The sequence below is a fragment of the Macrotis lagotis genome, chromosome 5 (genome assembly GCF_037893015.1).
Source record: "Macrotis lagotis isolate mMagLag1 chromosome 5, bilby.v1.9.chrom.fasta, whole genome shotgun sequence".
Classification (NCBI taxonomy): Eukaryota; Metazoa; Chordata; class Mammalia; order Peramelemorphia; family Peramelidae; genus Macrotis; species Macrotis lagotis.
In genome coordinates, this window is record NC_133662.1 from 86,805,328 (window position 1) to 86,828,839 (window position 23,512).

At 37.1% G+C, this 23,512-nt stretch overlaps 1 pseudogene; it reads left to right on the forward strand.

Annotated features, from left to right (window-relative positions):
* The first annotated feature begins 21,066 nt into the window (after positions 1–21,066).
* On the forward strand, positions 21,067–21,915 carry LOC141489791 (hepatoma-derived growth factor pseudogene; annotated as a pseudogene).
* Positions 21,916–23,512: the final 1,597 nt, after the last annotated feature.

Consider the following 23,512-nt stretch of genomic DNA (forward strand, 5'->3'; position numbering starts at 1 on the left):
CAGGAAAGGAAGTCCAATAAGAATTAGGCAAATCTTTCAAAAGCGGGGGAAAGAAGTACATTTTTTGGTCCTTAAAAAGAATAGCTAAGAGAGGCCCCTCTATGGGGAGATGTATTCAAATATCAAGGATCTTTGATCGCTACATCTCAAAGACTAGGAATTATATGCCAATTTAAGAGAGCTCTGTGACCATATAGGACAAGAAGTCATACTATAGTATCTCCTAAAAAGTCTCATTAAGCTAATTTTAGAAAACCCATGAGAAGGTGAAATCTACCATACTCCCAGTTAATCAGTTTCATTTTTGCATTGCTCTAAGTATTAGGCCTTTTTTTGCTCATGCTTTTTAAGCTTTGGGTTTATTGTTATGATTTGCAGTCTAGAAAAGAGAGTAACCATTCATGGGTGAAGTAGCACTTCCAAGAATCAGGAAACACTGACACACAGAGAAGCATGTTATAGAATGATATTAATAAGTAAATAGTTTAAAACTTAAAGAAAATATTTTGGAACTGATTTCTTGAAGAAGTCAGATTGCAGGGGTTTTTTAGGGTTTTTTTTTTTTTGCAAGGCAAATGGGGTTAAGTGGCTTGCCCAAGGCCACACAGCTAGGTAATTATTAAGTGTCTAAGGTGGGATTTGAACTCAGGTACTCCTGACTCCAGGGCCAGTACTCTAACTATTGTACCACCTAGCCACCTCCAGATTGCAGTTTGAAGTAGGTTCCTAGAATGTATCAAATGACTTGGATCTGAGCTTGAGAACTTTACCTAGGATGCAAGAAGGAAAAGTTTGAAGAAACAGCAGGAAAATGGTTAGTCAGTGAACAGAAAGCTAGAAATTCTGAGACCTTAGCTCCTTTTGCTTTCTAATTGGAGATTTAACTTCTCCACTAATAACTTTTGGACTTATACTATATTTATTTATTTTCATCCATATGAACATGCATATTTCCAAGTAACAAAATTTCCTTCGACTATCCCTTCCCACTCCCCTCCCCTCAGGAGGGAACAGTCAGGTTAGCATTTTACATGCATATTTAGATCATTATGTTTACATATTAATAATTTTTGGCATGAGGCATTAAGATTAATGGGAAGGGATACATAAGAGATAATTTTTATAAAGTGTTTATTAGATTCAGAAGGGTTGTTTTTTGTGTATTTTGTTTTGTTTTGTTTTTTTCCTCTGGATAGGCATAAGATACGCCATAACCAGTCAAATACATTTGTCCTAGCTCTCTGGACTGCTGAGAGGAGATGCTTCCATGTTCGTCTCATAATGTTATTATTGATGTGTACATTGTTCCCTGCGCTCAGCATCAGATCCCTTAAGTCATTACATGCTTCTCTAGATTTGTCCATTTATGGTTTCTTATAGAACTATAGTATTCCATAGTATTCATGTACCATAACTTGTGTAGGCATTCCAAAATTGATGGGCATAGATGTATAGTTTTAAGGTTTTCCTTTTATTTTGCTATTGTAGACTTCTACAAATTTATCTACACATATAAGAAGAAAAATTTTCTAAGAAAACCTAAGAGGCAATTGTGGACTTATAATAGAAATACTGTTTTCTGTTACAGAAGGAAAGAGACCAAAAAAAAAAAAACCTCAAAGTTTTCTAACAGATAGGCAAAAGTACTACTACTAGTAGTAGTAGTCCTTTGATATAGGGGACCACATCAAACAACCAAGTGATTGGTGCATGAGTTGCACAATTATGTTTATTACAGTGAGGGACATGCTGTATAAGGTATCCTTCTAACTTGCCTTTACCAGAATCATTCTACCCCTTGTCCTGATTTATAAGAAATAGGACTATTGGAGATGATCTGGCTACTGTGAGAGAGTCTCTTGACCTTTACTTGCTATAACCAGATAAAGCCTAACCTATTTCTCAATGAACTAATCATCAGTTTGGCCTTTCCTCTCAAAATTTCTTGTGTTTCTCTTTCTCAAGTATCAGCAAAGTACTAAGATGCATATGCAGCACAAGTCATTACCCATCCCTTCAGAATGGAATTCATTGATCTCTCAGGACAGATTGACCCATGTTCAAATGTTGTTCACAAGGAATCTACTTCCACTTCGACTCTTGTTTGATTATTTGCTACTACCACTGGCCTGGCAAGCTAGGATTCCAGACCCAGCTTGTTAAGCCCTCTCATTCATTGCAGCCTATCCCTGGAAGAAACTCAAAAGTCGGTGCTTTTGTCTTCTCCCTAACACAATATAAATATATTCCTTTAAAATACAGGTGCTTCATTAATCAGTTTATTATCTTATAATGTTCCCAACTACTAGAACCTCTCTCCTGCCTTCCAAACTGCATTGAATTTAGAGTATCTGTACTTTGGATTTGCTTATATATGTATAAATTTCCTCCACCAAAAGCATGAAATCTCTTTAACATCACAAATTGTTCCTATTTTGTAAAAATTTTAACAGTGTCTGGCACAGTGAAGAGTTTAATAAATTCTTGTTTCCTTTCTCTTTCCTACTCAGTACCTAACAGAGTTTGGCATAGAATATTGCTTAATAAAGGCATGTTGATTGATTTCACTAATTCATATATAACATTAGGATTTTTTAATTTATTTCCATCGCTCCAATACCCAAAGAGAACAAAGTATCAGAGAAATAAAAAATGATTTTGAGGACATCATAGTTTCTCTTTTTACATTGATATTTTTCTCCCTACTCTTTGAAACGTAATGTAAGTTGATGCCCATAATTTTTTCCTTGACATATTAAGAATCTTCAATCTATTAGCCAAGGTACAAGTAGAAAGGAGTTTGCATAAGAAAGAGACTGAAAATGGAGAATGACTCAAGGCAAGAGCAAATTAAAAATTGTATGCAATGTAAGGTCTTTATAATTAGTGCTTGTAGCTGATAATCAGGATAATAAGAAAGCTTAAACACCCAGGAAAGAAAAGAGCTCCAAGCTTCACAGTTTAATTTGCAGTCTCCCATTTTAAACAGTTCTGTCCTTTCTACCATATTTCCCCCCTTTCTTATATCTTTTTGAATAAACAAATTTAAACAAACATACTATGATTACACTCAGAGAGAGAAATGTTTGAAGAATCAAATATTAGCAATAGTTAAAAGGAAGCCTATCTATTTTGTTATTATTCTCCAATTTACTCTAGTGAAAGCATAACATCCCATTGATGAGAAATTAGATAAAGCATCAAAGGGAAGGGACCTGACTCTTCAGCAAGCAGGGCCCATCACCAAATTCCCATAGCAGAAGCTTGTCTATTTAAAACATTTGTAGATTAAAAAGAGATAACTTTTAGAAATAATGAGCTCAAATTCAGCCCCTTCCCAGGGGAAAAACAGGTTTGTAGAAGTGTGACTGGAATACCCTGCACTCATTTCTATCAAGGAGATTCTCCTGGTTCTCTGTAACCAAGGAAATGAAATATTCTAGGATTACACGTTTGGGCAATAACTGACAAATTTGGGGAAAAGGGAATAGGAAATGGGACAAATGTAAGAAAAAAAAGAAAAAGGAAAAAAATGGAAAAAATGGAGAAAATGAATCATTCAAAAAACAGTATCACAGTATGGAAGGAGTATCAGTACTGATAACAAGAGGAAGACACTAATGAAAAGAAGAAGCAAATTTAGGAATAGTAAATATTCATTTTCAGGATGGGGGAAACTATCTCCATAAAAATAGAGATCATGTACAAATTTTCTCTAAGGGAGGGAACACTCTTGTAAAAGGGAGCTAGGCTTTTTTTCTTGGAAATGGAAAAAAAACTAGGAAAAACCAAGGGATTGTTTGGACAAGGATCATTCCAATATACTAAGCAGAAGAGCTATTAAAGATATTGCTGCCTAAAATAGGAACAAATAGTCAGAAGAACCTTAGGATAAGAACCTGGAGAACTTGATTATACTTCCTAGATCCACATTGTGCTAACTATTCAACATTCTTCAGGTCTCTATTTCTGTTTCCTCACTACTAAAGCCAGGATAGTTATAGTTCATCTATCAATTTAATAAAGCATTTAGGAAGATCAAGAATACTACCATCTTGTAGTATCTGGAACATAGTAGGCACTAATATTTTTATAAAGTAAATATAAAAATATTTATTAGTTGATTCTTTCTCTAGTTATTGGAATGAAATATAAAGGAATGGGGCAGGTAGGTAGCATAGTGGATAGAGCACAGGCCCTGGAGTCAGGAGACCCTGAGTACAAATCTAGCCACAGACATTTAATGATTTCCTACTTGTGGGACTCGGGCAAGTCACTTGATGCTACTGCCTTGGAAAAATTTTAAAAAAGAAATATGAAGGAAAAGTCTATTATTGTTAATGTAATGTCTTATATATGCTTAAATTATTTTTTTCTTTAGAAATATTTTATTAATTTTGAGTTTTACAATTTCCCCCCCCCACTCTTGCTTCCCTCCCCGCACCCCCCAAAGAAGGCATTCTATTAGACTTTACATTGTTTCCAAGGTATACATTGATCTCAGTTGAATGTGATGACATAGAAATGATATCCTTAAGGAAGAAAAATAAAGTATGAGATTATAAAATTATATAATAAGATAACTTTCCCCCCTAATTTGAAGGTAATAGTCTTTGGTCTTTGTTCAAAGTCCATAATTCTTTCTCTGGATACAGATGGTATTCTCCATTGCAGATAGCCCAAAATTGTCCCTCCTTGTTGCACTGATGGAATGAGCAAGTCCATCAAGGTTTATCATCATCCCTATGTTGCTACCAGAGTGTACAATATTTTTCTTGTTCTGTTCATCTCGCTCAGTATCAGTTCATGCAAATCCTTCCAGGCTTCCCTGAATTCCCATCCCTCCTGGTTTCTAATAGAACACTAGTATTCCAGGACATACATATACCACAGTTAATTAAGACACATGCTAGTGGATAGACATTCACTCAATTTCCAATTCTTTTCCACCACAGACAGGGCTTCTATGAATATTTTTGTACAAGTGATGTTTTTACACTTTTTCATAATCTCTTCAGGGTATAGACCCAGTAGTGGTATTACTGGATCAAAGGGTATGCATATTTCTATTGCCCTATGGGCATAATTCCAGATTCATCTCCAGAAAGGCTGGATCAGTTCAGAGCTCCACCAACAATGTATTAGTATCCCAGATTTCCTGCATCCCTTCCAACATTGATCATTGACCTTTCTGGTCTTATTGGCCAGTCTGAGAGGTGTGAGGTGGTATCTCATACATGCTTTAATTTGCATTTCTCTAATAAGTAATGATTTAGAGCAATTTGTCATATGAATATGGATTGCTTTGATTTCCTCATCTGTAAATTGCCTTTTCCTATCTTTTGACCTTTTGTCAATTGGGGAATGGATTTTTCTTGAAAAATATGACTCAGTTCTCTGTATATTTTAGAAATGAGTTCTTTGTCAGAAATAACAGTTGCAAAAATCATTTCCCAGTTGACTACATTTTTTAACTAATTTATTTCTTTTTTATCTTTTTTACTAATTTTTATTAAATATATTATTTGAGTTTTACAATTTCCCCCCAAACTTACTTTCCTCCCCCCACCCCACCATGGAAAACAATCTGTCAGTCTTTACTTTGTTTCCATGTTGCACCTTGATCTAAATTGGGTGTGATGAGAGAGAAATCATATCCTTAGAGAAGAGACAAGAATTCTAAGAGGTAACAAGGTCAGCCAATAAGATATCTGTTTTTTTCTAAATTAAAGGGAATAGCCCTTGAACTTTGTTCAAACTCCACAGCTACTTAACTGGATACAGATGGCACTCTCCTTTGCAGACAGACCAAAATTGTTCCCGATTGTTGCACTGATGGAATGAGCAAGTCCTTCAAGTTTGATCATCACTTCCATGTTGCTATTAGGGTGTACAGTGTTTTTCTTGTTCTGCTCATCTCACTCAGCATCAGTTCATGAAAATCCCTCCAGGCTTTCCTGATATCCCATCCCTCCTCATTTCTAATAGAACAATAGTATTCCATGACATACATATACCACAGTTTGCTAAGTCATTCCCCAATTGAAGTACATTTACTTGATTTCCAATTCTTTGCCACCATAAACAGGGCTGCTATAAATATATTTGTACAAGTAATGTCTTACCCCTTTTCTGCATCTCTTCAGGATACAGACCCAGTAGTGGTATTGCTGGGTCAAAGGGTAAGCACATTTTTGTTGCCTTTGAGCATAGTTCCAAATAGCTCTCCAGAAGGGTTGGATGAGTTCACAGCTCCACCAACAGTGTAAAAGTGTCCCAGATTTCCCACATCCCTTCCAACAATGATCATTATCCTTTCTGGTCATATTGGCCAATCTGAGAGGTGTGAGGTGGTACCTCGGAGAAGCTTTAATTTGCATTTCAATAAAAATTAATTATTTAGAGCAATTTTTCATATGGCTATGGATTGCTTTGATCTCCTCATCTATAAATTGCCTTTGCATATCCTTTGACCATTTGTCAACTGGGAAATGACTTTTCTTTTTAAAAATATGACTCAGTTCTCTGTATATTTTAGAAATGAGTCCTTTGTCAAAATCATTAGTTGTAAAGATGGTTTCCCAATTTACTACATGTTTTTGATCTTGGTTACAGTGGTTTAATCTGTGCAAAAGCTTTTTAATTTAATGTAATAGAAATCATCTAATTGATTTTTTGTGATGTTCTCCAACTCTTCCTTAGTCATAAACTGCTCCCCTTTCCATAGATCTGACAGGTAGACTAGTCCTTGACCTTCTAGTTTGCTTATAGTATTGTTTTTTATGTCTATGTCCTGTAACCATTTGGATCTTATCTTGGTAAAGGGTGTGAGGTGTTGGTCTAATCTACGTTTCTTCCATACTAACTTCCAATTATTGCAGCAGGTTTTGGAAAGAGGGAGTTTTTATCCCAATGGATGGACACTTTGGTGTTTTCGAACAGCAGATTACTATAATCATCTCCTGCTTTTACACCTAGTCTATTCCACTGGTCCACCACTATTTCTTAGCCAGTACCAAAGACTGATGATTTTTAATATAAATTTACATCAGGTAGGGCTAAGCCACCTTCTTTTGCACTTTTTTTTCATTAAGCTCCTTGCAATTATTGACTTTTTATTTCTCCATATGAATTTACTTACAATTTTTTTCTAACTCATTAATGTAATTTTTTGGAATTTTGATTGGTAGGGCAATAAACAGTATAGTTTTGGTAGAATTGTCATTTTTATGATATTCGCTGTACCTATCCATGAGCAGTTGCTATTTGCCCAGTTATTTAAATCTGATTTAATTTGTGTGCGAAGTGTTTTATAATTGTTTTCAAAAAGATTCTGAGACTGTCTTGGCAAATAGACTCCCAAGTATTTGATATAGTCTGAGGTTACTTTGAATGGGATTTCTCTTTCTAGCTCTTCCTGCTGTATCTTTCTAGACATATAGAAAAGTTGAGGATTTATGAAGGTTTATTTTATAACCTGCAACTTTGCTAAAATTGCTAATTGTTTCCAGTACCTTATTGGATGATTTTTTTGGATTCTCTAGGTAGACCATCATGTCATCTGCAAAGAGTGAGAGTTTTGTCTCTTCCTTCCCAATTCTAATTCCTTCAATTTCTTTTTCTTCTCTAATTGCTGATGCTAACATTTCCAATACAATATTGAATAGTAGTGATGATAATGGGCACCCTTGTTTCACCCCTGATCTTATTGGAAATGCATCTAGCCTCTCCTCATTGAATATAATGCTTGTTGATGGTTTCAGATAGATACTGCTAATTATTTTAAGGAACAGTCCATTTATTCCTACACTCTCTAGTGTTTTTAATCATAATGGATGCTGTATTTTGTCAAAAGCTTTTTCAGCATCTATTGATATGATCATATGATTTCTGATAGATTTGTTGTTGATATAACTGAGGATACTAACAGTTTTCCTAATATTGAACCAACCCTGCATTCCTGGATTAAATCCTACTTGATCATAATTTATTATCATGGTGATAACTTGTTGTAATCGTTTTGCTAAGATTTTATTTAAGATTTTTGCATCTATATTAATCAGGGAAATAGGTCTATAATTTTCCTATCTCTGTTTTGACACTTCCTGCTTTAGGTAACAGCACCACATTGGTTTCATAGGAAGAGTTAGGCAGAGTTCCATATTTTCCTACTTTTCCAAAGAATTTATATAGAATTGGAACCAATTGTTCCTTAAATGTTTAGTAGGATTCACTTGTGAATCCACAGGCCCTGGAGATATTTTTAGGGAGTTCTATGAGGGCTTGTTGAGTTTCTTTTTCTGAGATAGAGTTCTTTAGGTATTTAATCTCTTCTTCATTTAACCTGGGCAAGTTATATTTTTGTAAATATTCATCCATTTCACTTAGATTATCAAATTTTTGGCACAGAGTTGGGCAAAATAATTTTGAATTATTACTTGAATTTCTTCTTCATTGGTGGTGACTTCACCTTTTTTATTTTAGATACGAGCAATTTGTTTTTCTTCTTTCTATTTTTTAATCAAATTGACCAGAGATTTATCAATTTTATTGGTTTTTTTCATTATACCAACTTTTGGTTTTATTTATTAATTCAATAGGTTTTTTGCTTTCGATTATATAAATCTCTCCTTTAATTTTTAGAATTTCTAATTTGGTATTTAATTGGGCATTTTTAATTTTTTCTCTATCTAATTTCTTAGTTGCATGTTTAGTTCATTGATTTCCTCTTTCTCCAATTTATTCATGTAAGAATTTAGAGCTATAATATATCACCTGAGAGATGCTTTGAATGAATCTCAAAGGTTTTAGTATGCTGTTTCAGTATTATCATTATCTAGGATAAAATGGTTAATTCATTCTATAATTTATTTTTTGGTCCACTCATTTTTTAAAATTAGGTTATTCAGTTTCCAATTTGTTTTGGGTCTGTATCTCCTTGGCACAGTATTTCATATGACTTTTATTGCATTGTGATCTGAGAAAGATTTGTTCACTATTTCTGCCTTTCTGCAGTTGATCATTAGGTTTTTATGTCCTAGTACATGGTCAATTTTTGTATAAGTTCCATGTACTCCAGAGAAAAATGTATATTCCTTTCTATCGCCATTCAGTTTCCTTCATAAGTCTACCATATCTAATTTTTCTAACAAACTTTTTACCTCCTTAACTTCTTTCTTGTTTATTTTATGATTCAATTTATCTAGATCTGAGAGCTGGAGGTTGAGGTCTCCCACTAGTAGAGTTTTGCTGTCTATGTTTTCCTGTAGTTCTTTCAGCTTCTCCTCTAATAATTTGGGTGCTGTCCCAATGGGTGCATATATATTCAGTATTGAAATGACTTTATTATCTATGGTAGCTTTTAGGAGTATAAAGTTTCCTTCCTTATCTCTTTTAATGCTATTTATTTTTGCTGCTGCTTTTTCTGAAATAAGGATTGCTACCCCTGCTTTTTTTACTTCAGCTGAAGCAAAATATATTTTGCTCCAACCTTTTACCTTTATATATATCTCTCTGCTTCAAATGAGTTTCTTGTAAGCAGCATATTGTAGGATTCTGGTTTTTAATCCACTCTGCTATTTGCTTATGTTTTAAGGGAGAGTTTATCCTATTCACATTCAAGATTATGATTACTAATTCTTTATTGCCCTCCATACTATCTTCCTTCTGTTTGCATTTTTCCCCCTTCCCCCACTTTATCCATATTCCCCAGTATTTTGTTTCTGAATAGCACACCCTTCATTGTGTTTGCCCACCTATATCACCCCTCCCCTTTCTTTCCCCTTTCCCTTTTTCTCTTTTCCCTTCCCTTCATTTTGTTATTTCCCCCTTTTCCCCCACTCCCCTTCCATTTCTCTGTCCCCCACTCCCCTTTTACCCTTTTAGTCCTTGTGAAGGTTAGATGTTTTATAAGTAAACTGAGTATGTGTAGGTTGACTTTAAGCCAAGTCTGATGAGAAGAACATTCAGGTGTTTCTCATCTGCTCCCTTCTTTCCCTCTATTACCATTGGGTTTTTTGTACCTCTTGGTGTAATGAGATTTACCCAATTCAATCCCCTCCCTCCTCCAGTCTCTTTCCTGCCCCCACTTTTTAAGGAGGTAGTGGTTTTTTTTAGATCATTCTAAGTCATAGAAAATTCTGAGTGTCTGTCCCTTGTAGTTCAGTATATTCTATCGAATAGAGTCAAAATTCCTGAGAGTTATTAGAGTCTTTCTCCCAAGTGGGGTTAAAGTCAGTTACATCTCTTTATATAGCAGTCTCATGGATAGATCATGAATGTCCATCATTTCTGCCTAGGTATATTCTCTCTGTTAGAGTTACAATTCTCAAGATTTATGAGAATCTTTTCCCCCCATGCTGTGATATAGCCAGTTTCAACTTACTGGATAGCATTTTTTTCCCTTTTACCACCCCCCCTTTTGTTTTACCTTTTCATGTGTTTCTTGAACCTCCTGTTTGATGTCCAAATTTTCTGTTTAGTTCTTGTCTTTTCATCAGAAATTTTTGGAACTCTTCCATTTCGTTAAATATCCATCTTTTTCCCTGGAAGGGAAGGCTCAGCTTTGCAGGATAGTGGATTCTTGGCTGCATTCCAAGCTCCCTTCTTCTTCAAAATATCTCATTCCAGGCCCTTAAATCCCTTAATGTTGATGCAGCCAAGTCCTGCGTGATCCTTACTGTGGCTCCTTGATATTTAAATTGTTTCTTTCTGGCTGCTTACAGGATTTTCTTTTTTATCTGATTGTTCTGGAGTTTGGCCACAACACTCCTTGGTCTTTTCATTTTAGGATCTTTTTCTGGTGGGGATCGATGTACTCTTTCAATAACTACTTTGCCCTCTGATTCCATGATATCAGGGCAGTTTTCCATCACTAGATCCTGCAATATTAAGTCCAGGCTTTTTTTCTCTTCAATTTTTTCAGGAAGTCCTATAATTTTCAGGTTGCCCCTTCTCGATCTATTCTTGAGGTCAGTAGTTTTGTTGATGAAGTATTTTAAATTTTCTTCTATTTTTTCTATTTTTTGATTTTGTTTAACTGACTCTTGCTGTCTCATGGAGTCATTTGTTTCTGTAGACTCCATTCTTTTTTTGGGGGGGTTTTCTTCATTAACCATTTGCAACTCCTTTTCCAATCAGTCAATTCTACTTTTGAAAAAGCTTTCCATTTGACCAATTGAGGTTTTGAGAGAATTATTTTCTTTTTGCATTTGCGCATTTGAGGATCTGAGAGAATTATTCTCATTTTGTACTCGTCCAATTGTACTTTCTAAGGTTTTGTTTTCTTGTGGCAAGGTATTAATTGTCTCTCTCAAATTTTTAAGCTCCTTCCTTATTTCTTCAATGAAGTTTTTTTCTGTGCTGAAGACCAGATCGTATTCTCCTCAGAGGTTCCAGGTCTCTCTGAGTTAGGGTCTTTCCCTTCCAAGAATTTTTCTATGGATCCACCTTTCCGCTGACCCTTCTTCATTTTGCTAAGACCTGGGGTTGATGAGGGGCTGGTTTACAGGGGCTTGGGATTGCTAAAGGCTTTGCTCACTGAGTGCAGTTTCTCTGGCTGCCCAATAGGAGGTGTTGGTTGGTTTCTCTGGAGTTTCTGTGACCTTGATTGAGGCCTTCTTACTTTGCTTGAAGGGAGGAGTTGGAGCTATTGAATTCTTTTGCCTTCAATAAATGGTGCTCTTTACCCTGGCCTGAGGTCATTCCTCAGCTGTGCTGGTTCTTCTGCTCACAAACCGGGACCTGAAGCAGAAGTAGTTTGCATTTGTTTGTTCAGGGAAGAGGTCTGAGCTGTAATGGGACTCTGAGTTCCTCAGAGCAGAGGAGTCCAGTGATGGTGTCTGCAGCTCTCCTGCTCCAGAACTCTCCCTCCAGCCCTGTCTGCAAGCTCCCTGGGGACAGCAGCAACACCAGCGCCTCTCTTCCCTGGTAGACTCAAGCCCCTGCTGTCTAGCCCCACCTCTGATGCAGCAGGTCTGGCTCTTGGGCCCCCAGATTCCCAGTTCCAATTCACCTGTTAATCTGGCTGATCCGGGGCTGATCCTCCCTCTGAGACCAGACTTACCCAGCCAAATTCGGCTAATGCTGCTGCTGCAGACAAATCCTGAAGTAGATGTTCTTTCTCCTGCCTTTTCTTTCTGGGTTTTGTGGATTGGATTTCTTTTAAGATGTTTGTTTCATGTGATAGATGGGGATGTGATCAGGAGACTTTAGAACTGTGCTGGTCTTCTCTCCTCTATCTTGGCCGGAACTCCTACTACATTTCTTTTGATCTTGGTTATAATGGTTTTGTTTGTGCAAATACTTTTAATTAAATGTAATCAAAATTATCTAGTTTGTTTTAATGATGTTCTCCCTCTCTTTCTTGCTTGTAAACTGCTTCCCTTTCCATAGAGTTGACAGGTAAACTATGCCTTGACCTTTTAGTTTGCTTATAATATTATATTTTATGTCTAAATCCTGTATCCATTTGGATCTTATCTTGGTATAGAGTGTGAGTTGTCAGTATAATCTAATTTTCTTCCATATTAAATTCCAATTTTCACAACAGTTTTTATAGAAAACAGAATTTTTATCCCAATAGCTGGACTCTTTGGGTTTATCAAAGAACAGATTACTAATAATTTCCTGCTATTGTACCTGCTGTATTCCACTGATCCCTGATGTTAGGCAATACCAGACATTTTTTATGACTGATGCTTCATAATATAATGTTAAATCTGGTAAGGATAAGCCACCTTCTTTTGCTCTTTTTTCATTGAATCCCTGGAAATTCTTGATTTTTTATTACTCCATATGAATTTACTTACAACCTTTTCTAACTCATTAAAGTAATTTTTTGGAATTTTGAACGGTGGGTCACTAAACAAGTAGTTTAGTTTTGGTAGAATTTTCTTTTTTATTATATTAGCTCAATCTATCCAAGGACAGTTGATGTTTGCCCAGGTATTTAAATCTTATTTTATTTGTGTGAAAAGTGTTTTGTAATTGTTTTCAAAAAGTCTTTGAGTCTGCCTTAGCAGGTAAACTCCCAGGTACTTTATTTTGCCTGAGGTTACTTTGAATGGGATTTCTCTTTCTAGCTCTTTCTACCATATATTACTAGTCATGCATGGAAATGTTGAAAATTTATGAGGGTTTCTTTTATATCCTGCAAATTTGCTAAAGTTGCTAATTATTGCTAGTAGTTTTGTAGATGACTTTTTGGGTTTCTCTAGATATAACAACATGTCATCTGAAAAGAGTGAGAATTGTTTCTCCTCCTTCCCTCTTCTAATTCCTTCGATTTCTTTTTTTTCTCTTACTGCTGAGGCTAACATTTCTAATACACTATTGAATAGTAGTGGTTGTAATGGGCATCCTTGTTTGCACCCCTGATCTTATTGGGAATGCTTCTAGACTAACTCCATTGCATATAATGCTCATTGATGGTTTCATATAAATACTGCTTATTATTCTGAGGAACAATCCATTTATTCCTACAATCTCTAGTGTTTTTAGTAGGAATGAGTGTTGTATTTTGTTCAAAATCATTTTCAACATCTATTGATATCATCATATGATCTCTCATAGACATGTGATGGCTATAATTAATTATAATAGCAGTTTTCCTAATATTGAACCAACCCTGCATTCCTGGGATAAATCCTACTTGATCGTATGTTTTATCCTAGCGATAACTTGTTGTAATCATTGTGCTAAGATTTTATTTAAGACTTTTTGCATGTTTATTCATCAGGGAGATATGTCTATAATTTTCTTTCTCTGTCTTAACTTTTCCAGGTTTAGATATCAGCACCATATTGGTGGCATTGAAAGTTAGGCAGATTTCCATCTTCACCTATTTTTCCAAAGAGTTTATACAGAATTGGAATTGATTGTTCCTTAAATGTTTGATAGAATTCACATGTGAATCCATCTGACCCTGGATATTTTTTTTTTAGGGAGTTCAATAAATGGCTTGTTCAACTTCTTTTTCTGAGATGGGGTTGTTTAGGTTTTTAATTTCCTCTTCATTTAATCTGGGCAATTTATATTTTAGTTAATATTCATCGACTTCACTTAGATTGTCAAATTTATTGGTGTATAGTTGGGCAAAATAATCCCGAATTATTACTTTAATTTCATCCTCACTGGTGGTGAGTTCACCTTTTTCATTTATGATAGTAGTAATTTGATTTACTTCTTTCTTTTTTTTAATAAAATTGACCAGAGGTTTATTGATTTTAATAATTTTTTCGTAAAACCAGCTCTTGGTTTTATTTATTAGTACAATAGTTTTCTTGCTTTCAATTTGATTATTTCTCCTTTAATTTTTAGAATTTCTAATTTTATATTTAATTGGGTGTTTTTAATTTGTTCTTCCTCAAATTATTTTTCTTGCATATTTAGTTCACTGATTTCTTCTTTCTCTAATCTATGTACGTAAGCATTTAAAGATATAATATATTCACTAGCAGCCACCTTGAGTGTATCCCTTAGGTTTTAGTTTATTTTTTCATTATTGTCATATCTAGGATGAAATAATTAAATCTTTCTGTAATTTGTTGCTTGATCCACTCATGTTTTTAAAATGAGGCTATTTAGTTGCCAATTTGTTCTGTCTATACCTCCCTGGCCCAGTATTGCATAGATTTTATTGCATTATTATCTAAGAAAAATGTATTCACTATTTCTGCCTTTCTGCAATTCATCATTAGGTTTTTATGTCCTGGTACATGGTCAATTTTTGTGTATGTGACATGTCCTGCTAGAAAAAAAGTGTATTCCTTTTTTATCCCCATTCAATTTCCTCCAAAGGTCTAGAATATCTACATTTTCTAACAATATATGTATCTCGTTAACTTCCTTTTTTTTGTTTCTTTTATGGTTTGATTTGTCTAAATTTGAGATTGGGAATTTGAGGTCTCCCACTAGTAGAGTCCTGTTGTTTGTATCTTCGTCTTTCAACTTCTCTAAGAATTTGGATGCTCTGCCATTGGGTGGATAATTATTTAGTGTTGAAATTTCTTTATTGTCTATGATACCTTTTAGAAGGATATATGGTTTCCTTCCTTATCTCTATTAATGCTGTCTATTTTTGTAGATTACTACCTCTGCTTTTCTCACTTCAGCGGAAGCAAAATATATTTTGCTCCAACCTTTTACTTTTACTCTATATGTATCTCTCTGCTTCAAATGAGTTTCTTGTAAGCAGCATATTGTAGGATTCTGGTTTTAATCCACTCTATTATTTGTTTATGTTTTATGTTGCCATTCACATTCAAAGTTGTAATTACTATTTCTTTATTGCCCTCCATGCTATCTTATCTCTGTTTGTAATTTTTCCCTTTTTTGCCTTTATTCATATTCTCCAATTTTTTGTTTCTAAATATCTCCACCTTCAGTGTGTTTGCCCTCTTATATCTACCCCCTCTCCTTTGTTCCCTTTCCATTTTCCCCTTCTTCCCTTCCTTCTGTTACTTCTCCATTTTCTCTCCCCTCCTTGTCCCCCCCTCCTTTTCTCCATTTAATTTTTGAAAAGTAAGGTAAGTTTCTTAATTTAATTAAGTGTGTCTATGTTAACTTTAAGCCAAGTCCTTTGAGATGAAGACTCAGGTGCTTCTCAACTCTTCCCTTCTTCCCCTCAATTACAAAAGGTGTTTTGTAACTCTTGATTTGATGAGATGTACCCCATTTAGTCTCCCTCCATCTTACTTTCTCCTTTCTGTCCACCTTTTTAATGAACTATTGTTTTTTAAATTATTCTGACTCACAAAAAAAGCTATGAGTGTCCATCACTTCTAGCTAAGTATATTCTCTCTAATAGATTTACAATTCTCTTGAGTTATTAGAGTCTTTATCTAAGGTAGGGATTTAACCAGTTCCATTTTATTGGATAGCAGTTTTTTTCTTTACCTTTTTTTTCCTTTTCATGTGTCTCTTGAGACTCCTGTTTGATGTCCAAATTTTCTATTTAGCTGTTTTTTTTTCATCAGGAAATGTTTGACATCTCCCAGTTCTTTAAATGTCCATATTTCTCCCTGGAAGAGAATGCTCATCTTTGGCAGATAGTGGATTCTTGGCTTCATTCCAAGCTCCCTTGCTCTTTGGAATAGCTCATTCCAGGTCCTTCAATCCCTTAATGTTGATGCAGCCAGGTCTTGATTAATCCTTACTGTGGTTCCTTGGTATCTACATTTTTTTTTTCTTTCTGGCTACCTGCAGGACTTTCTCTTTTATCTGACAGCTCTGGCATTTGGCCACAACATTCCTTGGTGTTTTCATTTCAGGATCTCTTTCCTGGAGGGGATCAATGTAATCTTTCAATAACTATTTTGCCCTCTGGTTCCATGATATCAGGGCAGTTTTCCATCACTATAACCTGTAACATTAAGTCTAGGCTTTTTTCTGTTCATTGTTTTCAGGAAATTCTAAAATTCTCAGGTTGTCCCTTCTCGATCAGTTCTCATGATCAGTGGTTTTGCTGATGAGGTATTTTATATTTTCTTCTATTTTTTTAACCTTTTTGGTTTTAACTGAATCTTGTTGTCTCGTGAAGTTATTAATTTACACAGATCCCATTCCTTTATTTAGAGAATTTTCTTCATTTAACTTTTGCAACTCCTTTTCCAATTGTCGATTCTATTTTTGAGGGAGTTTTCCATTTGCCTACGTGTAGTTTTGAGAGTATCATTTTATTTTTGCATTTTCCCAATTGGAGTACTGTGAGAGTTAGTCTCATTTTTTATTTGTCCAATTGTATTTTCCAAGGATTTGTTTTCTTGTTGTGAAATGTTAATTTTCTCTTGCAACATGTTAATTTTCTCATGAGTTCCTTTTCCCAATTTTTCCAATTGATTTTTAAACTCCTTCCTGATTTCTTCAAGGAAGTCTTTCTGGAGTGTAGACCAATTCATATTCTCCTCAGCAGTGCTTGATCTCTCTGGGTTAGAGTCTGTCACTTTTAAATATTTTTCCATAGGTCCCCCTTCAAACTCTGGCCTTTTTCATCTTTCTAGGATCTTCTGTTGCCTCTTAGATGTTTGCTTTTGTAGATCCTAGAGACTTTGTTCACTTGGCTTAGTAATTCAAGGGCCAGCCAGTAGGGGGCGTGATTTCCTTTCAATTGAGTGTATGAGATCCTCAGCAGCAGGGTCTGGGTTGACCTTGAACACTGGGCTGTGCCCTGGGGGAGGGAGGCATTATTAATTGTTTCTTCTGGGCAAAGGGCTCTGCTGAAAGTATGGAGCTTAGATCCCAGATCCAACTGATTGTTCTCCAGGCGTGCTCTTAGATTTTGTGCTGGAACTCACCCTCCTGTAGCTCCTCTCCTCCCAGGCAAAGACTCCACAGCTTAAGTTAGATCTAGCACTTGCCACTCACTGAAGTCTCTATGACTGGGGCTGGCCCTCTGTGTTTCCCTAGCTGCTGCCCCTGCTCTGATCCTCTGCTCTAGTCTCCCAGTTCACCCATGGTCCCCTAAGACAAACCTTCTTGGTAGATGTTCTCCTAGCTATTCTTTCTGGGTTTTGTTGATCAAATTTCTGGTAAAAGGTTTCTCTCATGTTTTTTTTTTTTTTGAGGGGAAACTGTAGCACTTACCACAGTATCAGTCTTCTCTTGGCCATCTTGGCCAGAAGTCACTTCAATTATTTTAAATGAAACACAATTAATAATAATTCATCCAGTTTGCCCGAAATTCATAGAATGCTTTGATAGTTGTCCCTGATATAGAGACTCTCTCCACTGATGCATTGAGTAACTTATCTATGCGTTCAGAAGATATGTAATTTTGGGGCAAAGTTTATCAACCTCATGAGAAAATCTGCTCTACTTACCATACATGGATTAACTCTCATTCTTTTAATATGTCATGAAAATTAGTTCCTCTTTGATTGTCTACCTCTTATTCCTTGACATAAGACATCAAGGTTAATATGATATCCACCTAAGTTTTCTTTGAGTCATTCCATTCATTGTCTTTGGGTGACCTGAAATTTTAATTATTCTGAGATGCTGGGACTTTATATTTCAAAGTCAAATGATAACATTGGGACAATTTTGGTGAAATTCATTTGTTATTTAAATAGCTTAATTTAGCTATAATATCAATGATAGGGGCATTTCTGAAATAGTACAATCCATTAATACCTACTTATTCAAGTTTTTCATTTCTTGCAGCTAAGTGGTACAATAGCTAAAGCACTGGACTTGGAATCAGGAAGATTCATCTTCATGAGTCCAATTCCAAATCTGACTTAGATACTAATTGTCTAAGCCTGGGAAAGTCACTTGACTTCACTTGTCTTAGTTTCTCATTTGTAAAAATGAGTTAGAGAAGGAAATGGCAAACCAGTCCAGTATCTTTACAAAGAAAAGCCAAAATGGGATCACAAAGAATTAGATAGGATCAGACAATAAAAAAAACCTCTTCTAGCCCTTGTCCTTCTACCAATCTTCTGTGCAGGATTTAAACAACATACTAATGGCATCCTCTATCAACTTGTTTCTCTCAGTGAAGCAATTGTGTTTTGCTATCATACTTTCTCTGACTTCATGATTGACTTACTTCTTTTTTTCAATCATGCATTACCTTTTTGAGTTATATTTTCACTTCTACTTAAGCTACCATTTATCATTTGCTGCAACCAACTCCATTTAACATTCTGTCTTCATTTCCCAAACACTGGATAATTTAATCATGGTATTTATAATGCCAGGAAAATAATTTGGGGAAGGAGACATATGTATACACATATATCTATCTATATATAAAAATATCTATCTCTCTATCTCTCTATATATAATGCATTTATATATTTTTATATTTATATAAAATCTGTACTTATAAAAATCATACCATAAAAGTATTTTCCTACTTCAATTCAATTTAATAAAAAAATATAAAGTGCTTACTATTTTCAAGGCACTATATAATCAAGTTTTGATTATTCTGAGAGAGAGAAAAAGACAGAGAGAGAGAGAGAAGATAAAGTGAGAAAATCAGAAATAGAGTCAGAGACAAAGGCATCCAGAGAAATAGTGACAGAGGGGAAAAGATCAATATATCATTAGATCAATGGATAGATAAATTGATATAGAACTAATCTTTTTAAAAAAATTGTTTTCAGTGTATAAGTATACAAGCCCTCTGCTAAGTATTAGGAATACAAATACAAGAAAACAATATAGCCCTTTCCATCAAAGAATGTTTTCTATAGGAGGAAAATCACAAAGGAGTACTGCAAAGAGTTTTAGGATGGGAACATAATATTTCAGGGATTTGAAATTATTCATGTAGGCTTGATTATCCAAAAGAAAATGTCAAAAGCTCACCTATCTATCAATCAGGGCTGGAGTCCAAAATTTTAGTGGGTTGGAGATTCTCTGAGGAGAAGAATGCAGGAAGTCTTCACTTCCTACAATTTGTATGGTGACAAATCACAAATGATGTGTTTTCATGGGACTTGATATGTATCAATTTTTGGCTACTTGTGCAAATCATGTGATCTTTTATTTCTTGAGTCAGGCTATTCATGCTCTAGACATTTCTACAGTTGTCAATTCATTTTTTTTCTATAAACCTCTATGCCTATAACCTTCCAAAATAGACATGCACAAATTCTATAAGTGCCGAAATCTATTGCCATTGGGGACAAGATCTAGCCAGGAGGGAAACTTACTGAGCCTTCCAGCATGGAGGCTGAATCAGAGGATCCATATCCAATACCAAATACTGACATTATCCAGGAGGTGGAACATATTCCAAATGGCAGCTGTAATTTGTACTACAGAGATGATTTTCAGATATCCTGGGGACAAAGATGGGAATCTGAATCCAATAGCGGTATATTGGGACAAATAGAATCTGATCCTGGGGTTAGAGAAGGCTCAGATTCAGACCTCATTCTAGTTTGAATCCCATGTGGGAACTGCCAAAATTGAGAATTCAAACCAAAATGGAAATCTAGAGTTCTGTTACTCTGAATAAGATATCATTCCACTAAACTAATGGTCATACTAGCATCAATCTTCTGAGGATCCAGTCAAAAACAAACTCACTATTGTGTTATTCAAAACCCAAAGCTAGTTCAAGAATTTGTAAAACTCAGATTAGGAAGGGAACAATGAAATTTCAATGAATAACAGACTGCTATAAAACTAAAAGCTTCTAAATCCTCTACCTGAGCAGTCACTAAGTTCACCGGTTGATTCTTGTCCTTCTTTATCAAAGAAGACGAAAATGACATCATTATGTTTTAGACAAATTACAGTGTGAGTGACTGTGGCTGATCAGACCAAAACAACATTGAAATGCTTTACCACAGATCAGGCAAAAATAGTCCATATGTACTCAAAATTTCTCCATTTACTGCAATCAATGGTTCACATATGGATGATGTGGTGCTGGTTGATGGAATGCTTGTGTCTTCTTGTTGTTAATTGTTAGGCCAAAATTAGCAAAAACAGCAGAGATTCGATCCATACTTTGTTACATCTCAACTTCTGAGGCTGCATTGAGTGCGCTGTCATCCACAAACAGAACATCCTGCACCAATATTCCCTCTACTTGGGTCTAGTTTTGCAGTCTTTTCAAGTTGAAGAATTTGCCATCAGTGTGATAACTGACCTTGAGGCCATGTTCATCCTCAGTGAGTGCATTTGATAACATGATGATAACATTATTCTAAAAAGCATGGGAGGGAGGTGGAGTAGGGACTGGAGGGAGTTGGGGGAAGAGGCCTCCCTCCTAGGAGGGAGCAACTGAATTTCAAACACAAACAACTGCATGAGCGCTCACCCACCTCCTGGGAGCTAAGGACCCCCATTCAGCAGCCCGAACCCCCTTGTTGGAGGCGGAGAAGGAGGAGAAGGCATGGGGAGCTGAGCCTTGAGAGCCAGGGCTGGGGGGGTGGGCACCTGTTTCAGGACAGGGGGAATTACACAAGGAAGAGGAGGGGGCCCGCACGGCACCTCCCCCTGTCCCCCCTTCACAGTAGTGGAGTCAAACTTCAGCTCTCTTCTTCCCCAGGCCCCCCCTCCTGCTCCAGAATTGAGTTTGGGGGAGCCACTGGAACCCCCAAGATGTCCCGCTCCGACAGACAGAAGGAATACAAATGCGGAGACCTGGTGTTCGCCAAAATGAAAGGATACCCTCACTGGCTGGCCCAGATCCACGAAATGCTAGAGGCTGCAGTGAAGTCAACAGCCAACAAGTACCAAGTTTGTTTGTTTGTTTGTTTTTCGGGCCCCATGAGACCACATTCTTAGGTCCCAAAGACCTCTTCCCATATGAGGTATCCAAGGCGAAGTTTGGCAAACCCAACAAGAGGAAAGGTTTCAGGGAGGCTCTGTGGGAGATAGAGAACAATCCTACCGTGAAGGCCTCTGGCTACCAGCCATCCCAGAAAAAAGGCGGTCCAGAAGATGCTGAGCCGAGCAAGAGGTGTCAGAGGGAGATTGGGGAGAAGAAGGGGAACACAGACGGCAGCAGTGATGAGGAGGGAAAGCTGGTGATTGATGAACCTTCAAAGGAAAAGAATGAGAAGGGAGCACTGAAGAGGCGACCAGGGGACTCACTGGAGGATTCCCCCAAACGACTTAAGGAAACCCAGGACCCCGAGGGGGAGAGGGATAAGAAAGAAGAGCTGGCCTTAGAGGGAGAAAGAGCCCTTCCCACCAAGGGGGAGAAGAACAGTGCCCCCTCAGAGCCAGGCCCTGGCCAGGGTTTGACTGAAGTGGAAGATGAGGAGGAGGAGGAAGAAGAGGAAGAGGAAGAAGAAGAAGAGGCTGCCAAGGAGGAAGGCCCTACCCAGGGTGTTAGAGATCGCAAAGAGAGCCTGTAGCCAACAATGTTTCCAGAGGAGCCCCTACCCTGTTCCTGCTGCTGTCTGGGTGCTATCGGGGAAACTGGTCATTGCCTGCAAACTGGGAACCCCCCCACTTCTCCTGCCCCTTGTCCCTGATACCCTGACATAGGCAGCTCTTTCTTTCTCTCTCTTTGAGTACCCCCTCCCCATTCTCCCTTGGGCCCAGCCCACATTGGGTAAGGAAGGAAGGGATCAGGGCCTGGCACTACTGTCTCCCACCACTCTCTCTGACCCTTTTCTACTTGGCAGTGGAGTGCCGTTCCCCTCTCCTGAGTCTCAACTCCTTCCCTGCTATTCTCATTGCCCCCCAGCTCTGATTTTGGGACGACCCAGTTTTGGGTAGGATGCTAGTTTCTGAAGGTTGTTATTTCGGTGGGGAGTTGGTTGGGGCTTTCCTGTCAGTTGGGGCTTTCCTGGACTGGTTAACTTCCTGACCTTCTCAGCCTTTCCCTACCTCTACCCCCATCCCTAGAAAGATTGGTGAGTTAGGATGTGAGTTTTGGAATGGAAAGGATGGAAGGTGGGTTATAGAAAGGAAGCTACCCAAAGTCTTGGAAGAGGGCACATTATGTGAGGAAAGGGGCTTCTTGAGAGAATAATCTCTGCCCTCCACCCCTAATCTATCATCTCCATGCCCTGGGATGATCTGCTGATTCAGGGAAAGTCTGACAACTGGAGTGGGCTTAGGTAGGGAAATAAATAATTGGTGATTGGTCTCCATTTCTGCCTCTGGTACCCTAGAGCCACTCTGGGAGTGACAGTTATACCTTTTATTGTTTCTAGGGTTCCTACCTTGGGGCACTGAAGGTTTAGTAAGGGATAAGGGCAGTCCTTTAGTAGGTTCTTGGAGAAGATGGCCTGGGAGAGGTTTAACTGTATTTGAAAGATCATCTCCTGTGAGGGATGAGAAATTGCCCTTCACATTGCTATCTATTATTCTCCTTCCCTTGGTATCATAAGTCTCCCTCCCAGAGCCCAACACCTGGGAAGAATTTGCCCCAGTGAGATGATGTGGAGAAACTTGGAATTAGACCCCTCTCCTTCACTCCTAATCTCTACCCCCTGGTGCTCCAGGTCCTCCATACAGGAATATTTATGACCAAGGCAAAGAAAAGTAAAGTGGCATTTTTTAGGAAACATTTTTAATAAAAAAAAAATTACAAAAAAAAGTTTTAAAAGATTCCCTATTCCTCCATACTCCTCTTTTCCCCTCTCCCCTTTCCCTATCTGTCCAGTTCCTCTTCCCCATTCTCTTGTCTTTCCTGACCCTTACTTCCCCATCTCCATCTTATCCCCCCACCCCCTACTGCTCCACCTGGAATTTCTGATTTGCTGGAAATGTAGATGTCTTATTTGGGATTTAATGACTTTCTTTTTTTTGTAGCTAGGCTTTGGTTTTTTTCCTCCTGTGTCTCTCTTGTGTTTCTTCCTCTTTCCTGGTGTCTCCCCACCCACCCCAAGAAATAAACCCATTCACCTTGCTATTATCACCAGATTCAATTTGTAATCTACAGAGAGAATAAAAAGAGGGGGGGGAAGTTCCCTACCCTTCCTTAATAATCATCTCTCTCTCTCTCTCTCTCTCTCTCTCTCTCTCTCTCTCTCTCTCTCTCTCTTTCTCTTTCTCTTTCTTTCTCTTTTACATCTTCTCCCCTTCCCCA